Here is a 14,926-nt window from a genome sequence, read left to right on the forward strand (position 1 = left end):
CTACTGTATTGTGCAAAAGTTTTAGGCACATATATACAGCTAGGGTGCCAAAGAATTTTGTGAAGTACTGTAGTAATCTTATGTATTGCACTGTACTGCTGCAAAAAAAAAATACAACGTCATAACATCTGTGAGTGATGATAAACCTGATTCTGACAAGGGTCTCCAGTGTGGACTGAGAGTGGGAAGATATCAGGGAGAGGCAAATCATGGTTGGGAAAAGGAGATGGGAGAGGAGAGGGAGTGGAAAGCACCAGAAAGACTTTCTGTAATGATCAATAAACCAATTGTTTGGAATGAAATTACTTTGCCTGGTGTCTCAGGGCAGGGTGTGTCTGCAACCCGCACCACTCCTTCTCTGCTACCTGTCCTATACCCCTCCTGCAACGGTCCACATTCGCCATTCCCAATATCCATTGGGATCACTAAATATACAAGTTCGCTCTCCACTCCATGTTGATAAGTCCAGTACTGTGAAAAAGCCTTAAGCACCCCATCTATATATATGTGCCTAAGACTTTTGCACAGTACTGTACCTGCACCTACCTGCATCATACATCGTACCTGTCTGATCCATGCACTTACCCAAACTTCACTTAAGTGTTACAATCAAGCCTGTATCCACTACTTCCACTGGCAGCTCATTTCACACTCTCCACAGTGTTGAATGGAATAAATAACTCAGTCATGAACAGGTGTAGATTATATTGTTCCAGGGATTCCAGACTTCCAATGCATCACATGTAAAGTCCTCCACAAAGAGTGCTGTTGCATCTCATCAAGGGCCCCACCATCCAGGCCATGCTCTTTTCTCACTGCTACCATCAGGAAGGAGGTACAGGTGCCTCACGTCCCACGCCACTAGGTTTAGGAACAGTTACTACTCCTCAAGCACCAGGTTCTTGAACCCTTCACTCAACCCAACACTTAACTGATTCCACAAACTATGGACTCACTTTCATGGACTCTACAACTTACGTTCTCAATATTTATTATTTATTTCTTCTTTTTTTTGTATTTGCAAAATTTTCTCTCTTTGTTGTGTGCAGTTTTTCATTGATTCTATCGTGTTTCTTTGTATTTACTGTGAATGCCTGCAAAAAAACAAATCTGAGGGCAGTATTTATAGGCATCCGTTAGTCTCATGAGACCATGGATTTGCACCTTGGAAAGTTTCCAGGGCGTAAGCCTGGGCAAGGTTGTATGGAAGACCAGCAGTTGCCCATGCTGCAAGTCTCCCCTCTCCAGGCCACCGATGTTGTCCAAGGGGAGGGCCTTAGGACCCATACAGCTTGGCACCAATGTCGTCGCAGATCAATATGTGGTTAAGTGCCTTGCTCAAGGACACACACGTTGCCTCAGACAAGGCTCAAACTAGTGACCTTCAACTCACTAGACGAATGCCTTAACCACTTGGCCACGCGCCAACAGGGCAGTATATGGTGACATATACGTATGTACTTGGTTATCCAGGCTGTGCTCTATTCTTACTGCTGCCATCAGGAATGAGACACAGGAGCCTCAGGACCCTTATCACAAGGTATAGGAACAGTTATTTTCTGTCAGCCATCAGGCTGTTGAGCAATAGGTGATAATATCACTCTCGCGAGCGCTGAACTGGATACACAACCTATGGACTCTATTTCAAAGACTCTACAATTTTGTTCTCTATATTTAATGTTTTTTTTATTATTTAATTTCTTTTACTTTTTGTATTTGCAGCTTGTTGTCTTTGTGCATTGGTTGTTTGTCCATCTTTGCTGTGTGTGGCTTTTCATTGATTCTATTGTGTTTCTTTGTGTTTATTCATTGACCCACAAGAAAATGAATCTCAGGTTGTATAAGGTAACATATATATACTTTGATAATAAGCTTACATTGAACTTTGGACTTTGAAAATGTTTGACAATAAATTTACTTCAAAATTTAAACCTTGAACTTTTAAACAAGGACAGTGATCCTACTCACAAAAATAATCTTGGACAACACACACAAAATGCTTGAGAAACTCAGCTTGAGGATCTGCAAAGAGGCAAATAAGACAATGCTTTTGCTGTACCTCAGTATAGTGACAATAATAAACCAATTTATCACCTTACTGTAGGATGGATACCACCCGACATTCTTTCCTTCTGTCATCGATACTCAGAGCACCTCCTTGATATTATCTCTTTGCCTGAAAGAAAACCAAGAGCCATTGATCTCCTTGTCAACAAGACTTGGACTTCTGGTAAGTTGGCAGCACGTTCAAACGCAGCGGCCTCTCGTGGGCCAAAAAAAGGTGCGCTTTATTTTTTAAAATATGTTTTTTTTATGATCATAAGACTATACTATTCTCCAAGAACAACGGGCACAGCAGGTCTACTGCCTCAGTGATCTGTTTGTTGTTCGGACCTGCCGGTTGGAGTGTTGAAGGAGCCAGCGGATGAGTTGGAGAAGGAGAAGCCTGCGCTCGGCCAGGAGAAGCAGAAGCCGTTTCTCGGCCGGGAGAAGGAGGAGGAAAAGCTGGCACTCGACCAGTAGAAGGAGAATCCAGCAGAAGGCCTGGAGAAGGAGAAGCCAGTGGACGGGCCAGAGAGGATTCAGAGGAACGGACCTGGGTGCAGAACGTGCTGCCTGCTACTCGGAAACATCGAGTTGGAGCGCAAAAACAGGCAGTAGCATGGCCTCAGTTGTAGCAAGGACCAGGCCTCAAGTGGGCTCGTCTGCTGCTGCAGGTCAAATGAGATGAATCTGGAGGCGATGTAGTGTGGTGTCCATGCTCAGCTGGGATCTGGCCTCTCCCATCAGTGCTGCCCTCCAGTGTTCGACCGGCAGAATGACAGGCTGGATTGCCAGGAGCTGTATCATCAATTTGCATGTCACTCAGGGACTATGACTATACATGTGTTTTCTTGCATAATGATGTGTGTGTTTGATTTTTCTCTCTCTCTCTCTCACTATGTTGAATGTATGTTGTGCACCTTGGCCCCAGAGGAACGCTATCTCGTTCAACTGTATCCATGTTTGGTCTGAATGACGGTTAAACTTGATTTGATCTGATATTAATTTTGTTCCTACAAATTGTTGCCAAATGTCTTTTTTATATACAGTAAAGCAGCTTGGTGCTCTAAATGTCTTCTGTCTTTTTTAACACAGACTGCTGCCTCTTCCAGTCGCATGACCAGCATTTTCCAGTTGCATAGCCAGCGTTTTCCAGTCACATGGCCAGCATTTTCCAGTCACATGACCTGCCTCTTCCAGTCACATGACCAGTATTTTCCAGGCACATGGCCTACCTCTTTCAGTCACATGGCCAGCATTTTTCCTGCACCTCAGGTTCCTGGGGTTCACTAGCTCCTAACAGAACCATCCTCCCTACCCACAAGAGCAGGTTCTGATAAGGAGACAGTACTATTGCCACTACCTTTGTCACATTTTCAAATAAACTCATATCTGATGGTGAAGGTGAAAGGGTGAGAGGTTAAATATTTAAAGGGAACCTGAAGGGAAACCTTTTCGCTCTGACCATGGTGTGAGTGTGGAACGAGTTGCCAGCGGAAGTGGTAGATGCGGTTTGCTGGCAACAATTAAGAGAAGCTTGGATTAACAATATGGATGGGAAGGGTGGGGAGGGCTATGTCTCCGGTACGGGGTCAATGGGACTAGGCAGACCAGCAATTCAGCATGGACTCCATGGGCCACTGAGCCTGTTTCTGTGCTCGATAACTTTTCTGCTCCTTGAGCTGCTGACATTACGTCTAGGTTCTCTGTGGCATTTCCATCAATACTACGATTCCTGTAGCCTCTTAAAATTAAGGTCTTGTGTAATATATACGTTACTGAATCCCTATAATAATATGTCCCTCAATGATCTGACTCTGAACGCCTTAATAGTACTCTTGCTTGCTAAGCTCTTCTTACTGATGTAATTTCCATTTGCCCGCACTGACACCTGGCTACAACTAATAAATGTGTCATTCAGGCCTCAGCAATATCATTAGCCTTGAAGAACATGTCGAAATGCCCCAGGTAAATACTAAACACCTCTTGAGATTTGTCCTGTTTCTCAAGCTTCCCAATACATTCCATTTGCCATTTATGTTATTCTTGGGCTCCATTTTGATATTCACTGATCTGACTTCATTTTCAATTAAAGCAATCCCTTCTCACCTCATCTTCGCAAAATTTACAATGCACTTAACTTTTCATTCTGCATACTAGAAATTCTATACGATACTGTGAAAAAGTCTGAGGAACATAAGTATATAGCTAGGGTGCCTAAGACTTCTGCACAGTACTGCAGTAATTTTATCTATTGTACTGTACTGCTGCTGCTGCAAAGAAACAAAATTCATGACATATATGAGTGGTGACAAACCTGACTCTAATACGGGTCTCCTTTGAGGACTGAGTGTAGGAAGGAAGCAGGAAGAGGGGGATTATGGTTGGGAAAAGAGGAAGTGAGATGGGAGGGAGTGGGAAGCATCAGAGAGACATTCTGTGATGATTGCATGGAATCAAAATTCGTTGCCTGGTGTCTCAGGGTTCTGTGTGTGTCTACACCCGCACCCCCCACCCCCACCCCTGACACTCCTTCTCTGCCACCTTTCTTTCCCGCAGCTCTCTTGTGGCCCTCCACCCTCGTCATTCCCAACATCCTTTACTCCCACAAGATTTACATACTCGACCTCTGTTCTACTTAGTACGGGTTTCTTTGAATTCTAAAATGATGGCAGAAACATTATTTGGAGCTCAGTGTCATTCACTTCATATGGAGGTTTGAGGAAGGGAGATTTGATGGAGGTAGACAAAATTATGGGGGGTATACAATAGGCTAAATGCAAGCAGGCTTTTTCCACTGAAGTTGGGTGAGACTACAGCTAGAGGTCATGGGTTGAGAGTGAAAGGTGAAATGTTTAAGGAAACATGAAGGAAAACTTCTTCACTCAGAGTGTCATGAGAGTGTGGAATGACTGCCATCACAAGTGGTGGAAGTGTTTGATTTCAGCATTTAAGAGACATTTGGGTAAGTACATGGATGGGAAGGCTATGGAGGGCTATTGTTCGAGTGCAGGTTGATGGAACAAGGCAGAATAATAGTCCAGCATGGACTAGACAGGCTGAAGGGCCTGTTTTGTGCTCTAATATTCTATAACTCAATGGTAGATGGACTGCAAACATTTCATAACGTTCCATGTAACATTCCATAGAGCAAACATGACGTTCATAGCTTCTAGATTTATGCTACCTGAGCATGTTATTAACGACCACCTTCCTGGCCATTGGATCACACAGTAGATCTCATTCACTAAGCCCACCAGAGCTGACATCACATACTACAACAGGCATGTCCCTATTTCACCAGCATATGAGACCCACCGGCTACCCTCACTTGGTTTAGCCCGCCTGACAAAGCAATGTACCAGAGTGTGGCCACTGTCGCATGCAAACAGCTACCTGGAGCCACAGGTAAGAGCTGAGTATCTGGTGAGGATCAGAGGCCCAGAGTGCCCCAGAGGTTTTGCCCTTCCCTGGACACCCCATATACCTTTAGGGGGTTTAGGCGTTTAGAAGTACTCACACTCTGCAAACTCTCCAATCATTAGTTCAGAAGGATATCATACTTTCTTCTCATAATTTTGCTGTAAACATTCAGTATAGTAATCCACATGTACAGAAACATGTCTGAAACTATTTTACATATGATGATCGAGTGTGATTAGTGAATGGGTCTCCAGTGGAGACTTTTATTCAATGAATGTGTGGGACTGAAGACCTATATTGAGAATTTCTTTCCTAAGTTTTTGAAAGTGGAGGATGATTCAATAAAAATATTTCTGGCAAAACATTCATTCTTGTTTCCTTTTAGACCATTACTTATTTTTATCAAATTCTTGTCTTTATTAAATAAGAGATGCTTTCTTCACAATCACCCCCCATGCCTCTCCACTCTCCCCGTCATGTGTCTCTCTCCTCTGCCCCCATGCTTCTCCCCCTCCCCCGTCTCTCTCCCCCTTCCCCAGTGTCTGTCCCCTGCATATCTACCCTCTCCCCCTGTGTCTCTCCGGCTTCCCTCTCCCCACGTTTCTCCCCCTCCCGCCCCGTGTCTCTCTTACAATACAGTGTTCTGTTTTCAGGCTCCTGGCATTGTTGATGGGCTTGTCCTTCAGAGGAAGAAACAGCCGAACAACGAGACCAAAGGCAAGGTTATGTGAATCACAAGTTAATATTTAGCACAAAAGACTTCAGAATACATTTGAAGGAAAGTCTGAAAATTGAAATCTTCTTTAATACACATGTGATTCAGTTGTTTTCTTGGGAAGCTGATATGATAGCATATAATTCTGTAAACTGTTTCAATCCCAGTACAGGAGGAATAGTGGTTAGCAATCTTTTCCCTTCAGCCACTTTTTCAACCGTAGAGCTGCATGCAAATGCTTAACATAATAACTTGGGTTTTGCTATTGTGGTAGTGGTAAAAATCCTTTCACTTACTGTTACAGTATATACTGTATTGTCCTAGTTGCTAAGAATATCATATAGAATTGTTGTAACAAATCAAATATCCAGACATCTATAGGATGACGGTCTGCATCCTTAAACCTCATACTAGAGTTGAACAAGCACAGAACAGGCTTTTCGGCCTACCACATCTATACCAACCATCTAAAAAAGTATCTTTGCCAATCCCACCTGCCACGTCATCTCCATGTCCCTCTATGCCCTGCCCATTCAATTACTTGTCGAAGTACTTCCTAAATGTTCTTATGGTTCCTGCCTCTGCCACCTCCTCTGGCAGCTCATTCCAGATTCCAACTTCCCTTTCCATGAAAAATTTAGCCCTCAGATCCCATTCGAACCTCTACCCTCTCACCTTAAACATACGCCCTTTGCTTTAAGATCCTCCTACCAGGGGAACCAAACACATTATATCTACACTATCTATAATTTACATACCTCAATCACGTCACCTCTCAGCTATACGCTATCTGAGAATGGAAGCAAGAAAGTGCAATTAAAAGCAGGTGCTAGATTAAAAGATCAGACATCAGCTTCAGCTTAATTTATAATTTCTGTTTCTCTTCAGTTCTTATTATAATTCTATTCATTCATTACAAGCCAAATATTTAATGAAAACCCTTTCACATTATTTATATGTTTGTTTGTTTACTTATTTATTTATAGATGCGGTGCAGATCAGACCCTTCCAGCCCAGTGAGCTGTATTCCCATCAACCCACCTATTTAACCTAGCCTAATCATAGGACAGTTTACAATGACTAATTAACGTGCCAACTGAGCTGTCAGTGCAAGTGGAGGATGCGATTTCGATTTCAACATTGAGTTCAATGTTGACTGGCAATTCCTGTGACGTTGCTGGTCCCGAACTGTATCGGTCTCCGCCATTCCTTTGGATTTATCAGATACGTGGAGAGAGGGAGCTTACTACAGGGGCAACAGCTTGCTCTTCATATCGTACTTTACATGCTTGTGTAACTAGGCAGCTAGGGCCCGATATCCATGGTGATTGATGGAGGCCCTCACCTCACTGGATAGATATGGGGATGGGAGTGGTGGGGAGGGCTATGGTCCAGGTGTAGGTCTATGGGATTAGGGAGTTTAAATGGACTAGATGGGGCGCAAGGCCTGTTTTCGTGCTGAAATTTTCTATGACCCTATGACTGGGTAACAGGTACATCTTTGAACTGTGTGAGGAAATCAGATCACCCAGAGGAAATCTACATGATCACGAGAATTGAACTCCAAATTCTGATGCCCCCAGCTCTACCAGCTTCACTAACTGCCATGCTACCATGACAACCCTTTTGCTGAAGACTTTAGGCAGAGACTGTGTCAGCAGGATGCCTTTCTAATCTTTTTAATTCTCCTTTAAAGGAATCAGCTGGAGGTTAAATGATTCATCTACAAACGTTTGTAGTAGACCTGCACTCCCCAGCACGCATGACCACCCACTCTCCTCATTCCCTGCATTTGCTTATATCTGGAGATTGCAATCAGGAGACTGCTTGTGCTTGCTTTATGCAGAAGAAATTAGAATAAGGAAGTTCAAAACCTGTTCGAAGAATTCCTGTGAGGTGAATTTTAGATATAAGAGATCTAATATTGAAAATGTGTGCTCTTACATTGCCACTCTGTGTTCCCAGAGGCAAAATCTCACTAGGATAGTGAATAATCTACATAGTTAATTCTACGAATAAAATGTTTGCAACAGTAAGTGAAAGAACTACAGCATTTGGCAATGTTTTATCATTATTTATCAATTAAATATGTTTTAATTGTCTCTATCATTAAGTAATAATCCAAAGTTTATGACTTCAATCCATGAAAGAACAAATGCCCATAAGTTCAATCACATTGCATTCTATTCTTCTCAGTACCACTCTCCAATACTCCGTCACCCTGTCCCTCCCTTCTCTGTTCACCCTTTCTCTAACCCTGATCTCATCCTGGATGGTGAGGACTGGCTTCAATTCGTCATTGTCACTACACGACCGTATTTTCAATGGACAGCTGGCTGCAAACCTCTTTCCTAATCCACGATTGAAAGTCTTGGTTTGTCCCTTTAAAAACAGCATTTGTTTGGAGATTTGAATGAAGACTTGTTTAGATACTTTACTGGGGTTGTACGGTGGTGTGGCATTTAGCATAATACTATTACAGCACCAGTGACCTGGACTTGATTCTGCCACAGTCTCCAAGGATTTTGAACGTTCTCTCTGTGATCTCGTGGGTTTCCTCCTGGTGCTTCACTTTTCTCTCGCATACCAAAGGTGTTAGTAGGATAATTGTCCCTTTGGGTGTAATTGGCTGGTATTGGCATACTAGCTAGAGGGGCCTGTTGTCATGTTGTACCAAAGTTCAAAGTTCAAAATTCAAAGTACATTTATTATCCAAGTATGTATGCTATAGACAACTTTGGGATTTCAAAATGGTTCAAAGGATCAAAAGTTCATTAATTATAAAAGTATACAGCCGAAAATTCTTCTCCAGGTAGCCATGAACCCAAGAAAGAAAAGAAAGGTAGCACGGTCATCAATCACCAAATCCTTCTCCCCACAAAAAAAACAGAAACAAAATTGGGCCATCAACCCCAAACCCCCTTTCCCACAAAAGAAATTGACAAAAACAGAAGAGGCATGGCAACCCCAATATTCCTCCTCTCGCACAAAAAAAAATCAAACAAAATGGAACAGGCACATCAAACTCCTCCCTTCCCTCCAATCTTTTCTCCCACAGAAAAATCCAAACAAAACAGAACAGGCCCATCAAACCCCGCCTCCCCCCCAAAATCCCTCCTACCGCACAAAAAGCAAACAAAAAGAGGACGGGTACATTGACCCCCAAATCTCCCTTCCCGCACTAAAAAAGGAAACAAGAAAGATTGGGTGAAAAACACAGAATATTAAAAAACTATAAAACTGAAAAAAAAAATCTGCAGTCCAAGTTCTCATCCAAAACGCAGAAAGGTTGTGCAAAACTTTCTGGGCCCAGCAGCAGGTCTTTCCTTCTCCATAGCAGAGCAATCGATGTGTCAATCTCCATCGTCGCTTTGATCAGAGAACAATGGAAGCTTTAATCAGAGAAAGGAGTCAAACATCAGCTCACAGACTGCCCACCACAAGCTGTCTCTGTCTCCCGGAATCCTCTCGGAGACTGCAGAGCGTTGCAACACCCAAACGATCCCCAAACAGCAAATCACAGGCTCCAACAGTTCCAGATTCACATCCAAGATAAAAAAAACAAATGTTAAAAAAACATAAAAGAAATGAAATATATGGTTTCCTGTTGGATATACTGGTTTTTGAGGTGGTGTAGAGCAGGTTCAGCAGGTTGATTCCAGAGGTGTGGAGAGATTGAGTCACCTGGGATTGTACACGGTGGAATTCAGAAGAATGAGAGGAGATCTTCCAGAAACATATAAAATTATGAAAGGGATGGATAAGATAGAGGCAGGAAAGTTGTTTCCACTGGTAGGTAAGACTAGAACTAGGGGACATATTCTCAAGATTCGGGGGAGTGTATTTAGGATGGAGATGAGGAGGAACTGCTTTACCCAGAGAGTGGTGAATTTGTGGAATTCTCTGCCCAATGAAGCAGTGGAGGCTACCTCAGTAAATATATCTAAGACAAGGCTGGATAGATTTTTGCATCAGTCAGTCAGTCAGTGGGTGCAGTCCAGGATCCGGGGTTGGCAGCTATGCACCTCCATCTTCTTTGATCTTGCGACAGCACTGAGTCCAACCTCTCTTCCTGTTTGTTCTCGTTGGCCGTCTTGGCACTGCCTGCTGCCACCCCACTGAACTCGAGCCCGAGGCCGGTGTTGGCCTCCAGCCGTGGCTGCTTCTTCGAGCTTGGCCCTTCCTTAGGCGGAGGCCTTGGGCAGGTCCAGACACACGGTTCAGCACCCAAGTTCATCATGTCTCTTCTAACTAGGTGCATAACATATGATTCGTAGATATGTGGTGAGGCTTTAATCTCTTCCACGGAAGATGGCTGTTGGCTCACAAGGAGCTCATCCACCCTTTGTCAGGTCTTGTTTTTTCTAGTCCTGCTGGGTGTCCTCACACCCTCCTGACCAGACTAAATCTGGTGGGGGAGCCGGCCAAGTCGCTGACCACTCGACCACGGCCCCCGGCCGAGTGCCGGGCACCCGACCCCCGCCGAATCTCTCCGAGTGTCCAGCACCCGACCAAAAAATCATGGTCGAATGGCTGGAGACCAAATCGGAAGATTTTTGCATAGTAGGGGAATTAAGGGTTATGGGGAAAAGGCAGGTAGGTGGAGATGAGTCCATGGCCAGATCAGCCATGAACTTATTGAATGGCAGAGCAGGTTCGACAGGCCGGATGGCCGACTCCTGCTCCTATTTCCTATGTTATGATCTACCCAGAAGATGTCAACTGAAGGAACGTTGTGCACAGATGACATTTTGACTGGAAATCTCCTTACAGACAGCCACAAAACAAAGAAACCCAATAGAACCCATTAAAAATGAAGACAGTCAAACACCAGTGCGTAAAAATAAAAACAAATCTTGCAAACAATAACAGTAAGCAAGGAACATTCAGAACTGAAGTTCATGAAGTTGAATCCACAGCCGTGAAGCCAGTACACAGTCGATCCAGGAGCCCATTCAGTTCAGTGTAGAGATGAGTAAACTTAGCAACTGGTGAGCTGAACACTGACCCATCCCTTGTCTCTGGCCCCGACACCCTGACCTTTTGAATCTGAACCAGTGCTTAAATCAGCCAAACAGGGCATTGTTTGGGGGAAAAAAATCCCTTTGGATGACATGCGGAGATCTTCAGACAAAATGTCTTGAATTCGATGCACTCTCTACATATCTCTACGAATTAGGGCAACTTTCCTTGCTCTGTTGCTTTATTTTATGCCAGGCACTCTCTGGTGTAGCATCCAAGTGGCTGTGTCCTCATGAATGAACCTGGAGAGCTTGTAGCTATGACGATCATTGTCACATTCACTGAAAGGAATCACACACATTGGGCTAGCAAGTCCCGGAAGTTCATTTCGTTCAAACAGTCAACACTTCTTCACATAGCATCCACGTGACTGAGTATCCTTGCGGCCAATCTTTGCTGGCAATGTTTTAACTGCTCTCATTACAAAGTTAAGTGTAGAATGCAAGTTTGCACCAGTTCCAGCATTTAGGCTGGGGATGTTCTCCATGGAAACTGTGCCAATAGCAAGTTCATTCATTTAAATAGCAAAAAAAAATGGCTGCAATAGTTTCAAGTTAGTAGTTACAATTTGAATGAATTGAACTTACCTATTCTTAGGCATTTTAATTCATTTTATTTTCAATGACTTGTGAAAAAAAAAGCACCAACACTTATGAATTGCATGCAATTACACTGGCAGAAGCAGCCCAGTGTTTGGAATTACGGACTCGAGGGACCTGGGAAGATTGTTTTCAGAAACTAACTTTACATTAGAGAAAACAGAATTTTTCTTATAACAACACACATCAAAGTTGCTGGTGAACGCAGCAGGCCAGGCAGCATCTGTAGGAAGAGGTGCAGTCGACGTTTCAGGCCGAGACCCTTCGTCAGGACTAACTGAAGGAAGAGTGAGTAAGGGATTTGAAAGTGGGGGGGGGGGAGATCCAAAATGATAGGAGAAGACAGGAGGGGGAGGGATAGAGCCAAGAGCTGGACAGGTGGTAGGCAAAAGGGGATACGAGAGGATCACGGGACGGGAGGTCCGGGAAGAAAAACAAGACTCCTTGTCACCGCCCCCCTTGTCTTTTTTCCCGGACCTCCTGTCCCGTGATCCTCTCGTATCCCCTTTTGAATGGTGAATGCAATGTTGACATTCATTTCTAGAGGAATAGAGTATAGGAGCAGGGATGTGATGTTGAGGCTCTATAAAGTGCTGGTGAGACCTCACTTGGAGTACTGTGGGCAGTTTTGGTCTCCTTATTTAAGAAAGGATGTGCTGACGTTGGAGAGGGTACAGAGATGATTCACTAGAATGATTCCGGGAATGAGAGGGTTAACATATGAGGAACGTTTGTCTGCTCTTGGACTGTATTCCTTGGAGTTTAGAAGAATGAGGGGAGACCTCATAGAAACATTTCGAATGTTAAAAGGCATGGACAGAATGGATGTGGCAAAGTTGTTTCCCATGATGGGGGAGTCTAGTACGAGAAGGCATGACTTCAGGATTGAAGGGCGCCCTTTCAGAACAGAAATGCGAAGAAATTTTTTTAGTCAGAGGATGGTGAATCTATGGAATTTGTTGCCACCGGCAGCAATGGAGACCAAGTCATTGGGTGTATTTAAGGCAGAGATTGATAGGTTACTGAGTAGCCAGGGCATCAAAGGTTATGGTGAGAAGGCGGAGCAGTGGGACTAAATAGGATAAAATGGATCAGCTCATGATAAAATGGCAGAGCAGACTCGATGGGCCGAATGGCCTACTTCTGCTCCTTTGTCTTATGGTCTTATGGTCTTATGGATAGAAGTATACAAGATATTAAGAGGAATAGATAGAGTGGACAGCCAGCGCCTCTTCCCCAGGGCACCACTACTCAATACAAGAGGACATGGCTTTACGATAAGGAGTGGGAAGTTCAAGGGGGATATTAGAGGAAGGTTTTTAATCAGAGAGTGGTTGGTGCGTGGAATGCACTGCCTGGGTCAGTGGTGGAGGCAGATACACTAGTGAACTTTATGAGGCTACTAGACAATTATCTGGAGGAATTTAATGTGGGGGGTTATATGAGAGGCAGGGTTTAATGGGCATAACATTGTGGGCTGACGGGCCTGTACTGTGCTGTACTATTCTATGTTCTATGTTCTATTACAAAGTCAATAAACTGGGTTAAATTCCACTGCTGTCTCCCCATTACCATGTGGACTCCAGCTTGCTCCCACATTCCAAAAAGACTTGTGAATCAGTAGGTTAATTGGTCACATAGGTATAATTAGGCACCACCAAATTGTTGAAGCAATAGGGTTTTTTTTTTATTCCCTGCCATTTCTCTGAATAAAACAAAAGATATTCAAAGATGACTCTATCACTGCCAATGACAGTATATGCAATTTGACACCTATATAGGAATGTACTTAATCTTTTACAGATCTAAATTTTGAAATGGGTTTTGACATATAAGATTAAGTGAACAGTTGCCATATTTGATTTCTTTACTGCATATTTCTGGACCCAGATGCAAATTGGAATAAAATTTGAACCACAAGTTTTCCAAAGAAAAATGCATCCATTGGCAGAAGTCTTTGCTGATGATTTTGTGGCTGTTCTGGACACAAGATGGAACAAGAAATTCAAGATATTAATAATCATTTAAATGTATTTCTTCAAAGTCGTGTGGAGTATGGAATGTAGCAAGGTAAATATAAGATTCAAAGATTCAAAGTACATTCATTATCAAAGTACATATGCAGTATACAGCCCTGAGATTCGACTTCGCACAGAGAACCACAAAACAAAGAAGACCATGAAACCTCTTCAGATATAAACATCAAACCCCCAACATGCCAAAAAAAGAACAAATCACACAAATGGCAAAAAAATGAGCGAAAAACACAGAATATATAACATCAAGCCACGAAGTCACTTAAACACTCTAAGGATGTTCAGCTCAGTTCAATTTAGTACTGTTTTGTTCTTTGCCTGCGGGCCGCTGAGGCAGTCCACCCCAAACAAAATCGCAAAAAATAGCAATAAAAAAAGCAACAACGAGAAAACAGAAACACATCATGACATGAACTGCAGCCATTCAATCCAGAAACTGTGTTGATTGAACCTTGCCCAAAATCCAAGAGTCCAGCAGCATTCTCTAGCAGCCTCAAGTGAGAGAGAGAGAGCAGTCAAATGCACCTTCCTCCAGCAGCAAAAGCGAGAGGGAGAAGGAGACCGGTCCAATATAAGATTAAACTTCAAGGAAAATAGCTTATTTTTTGGAGTTCTCTGCTATGAGAAGAACGCTGTGTAGAACTAACCAAAGTTAAGCGGTTTGGGAGATGCCTACAACTGAATATGCAGCAGGAATCCAAAGTTCACAAGAAGTTGTTTATTGTCCGGGCAGCTTGTTCCCTCATCTATCAGGCCTGTTCAATAATTTTACATGCAATATGGGTGACCTGGTATTGTAGTGGTTAGCAGAATGCTTTACAATACAGGCGACCCAGGTTCAACTCTCACTGATGTCTGTAAGGAATTTGTACATATGTTCTCCCCCGTGACCATGTGAGTTTCCTCCGGGTGCTCGAGAAGGGCCTGTTTCATGCTATATGTCAATAAATAAATAAAAAGTAAACTTCAGAGTGGTTCTGGGAAGAAAAAAAATCCTATGATCTGGAACTGAAAGAAATAAAAGTAGTAGCTACTCCCAGTCGAATTTTTAGATTTATAATTGGAAGAATAGTGAAAAATAAAAAAAG

Source organism: Mobula hypostoma, chromosome 1 (assembly GCF_963921235.1).
Source record: "Mobula hypostoma chromosome 1, sMobHyp1.1, whole genome shotgun sequence".
In the NCBI taxonomy this organism is placed as follows: domain Eukaryota; kingdom Metazoa; phylum Chordata; class Chondrichthyes; order Myliobatiformes; family Myliobatidae; genus Mobula; species Mobula hypostoma.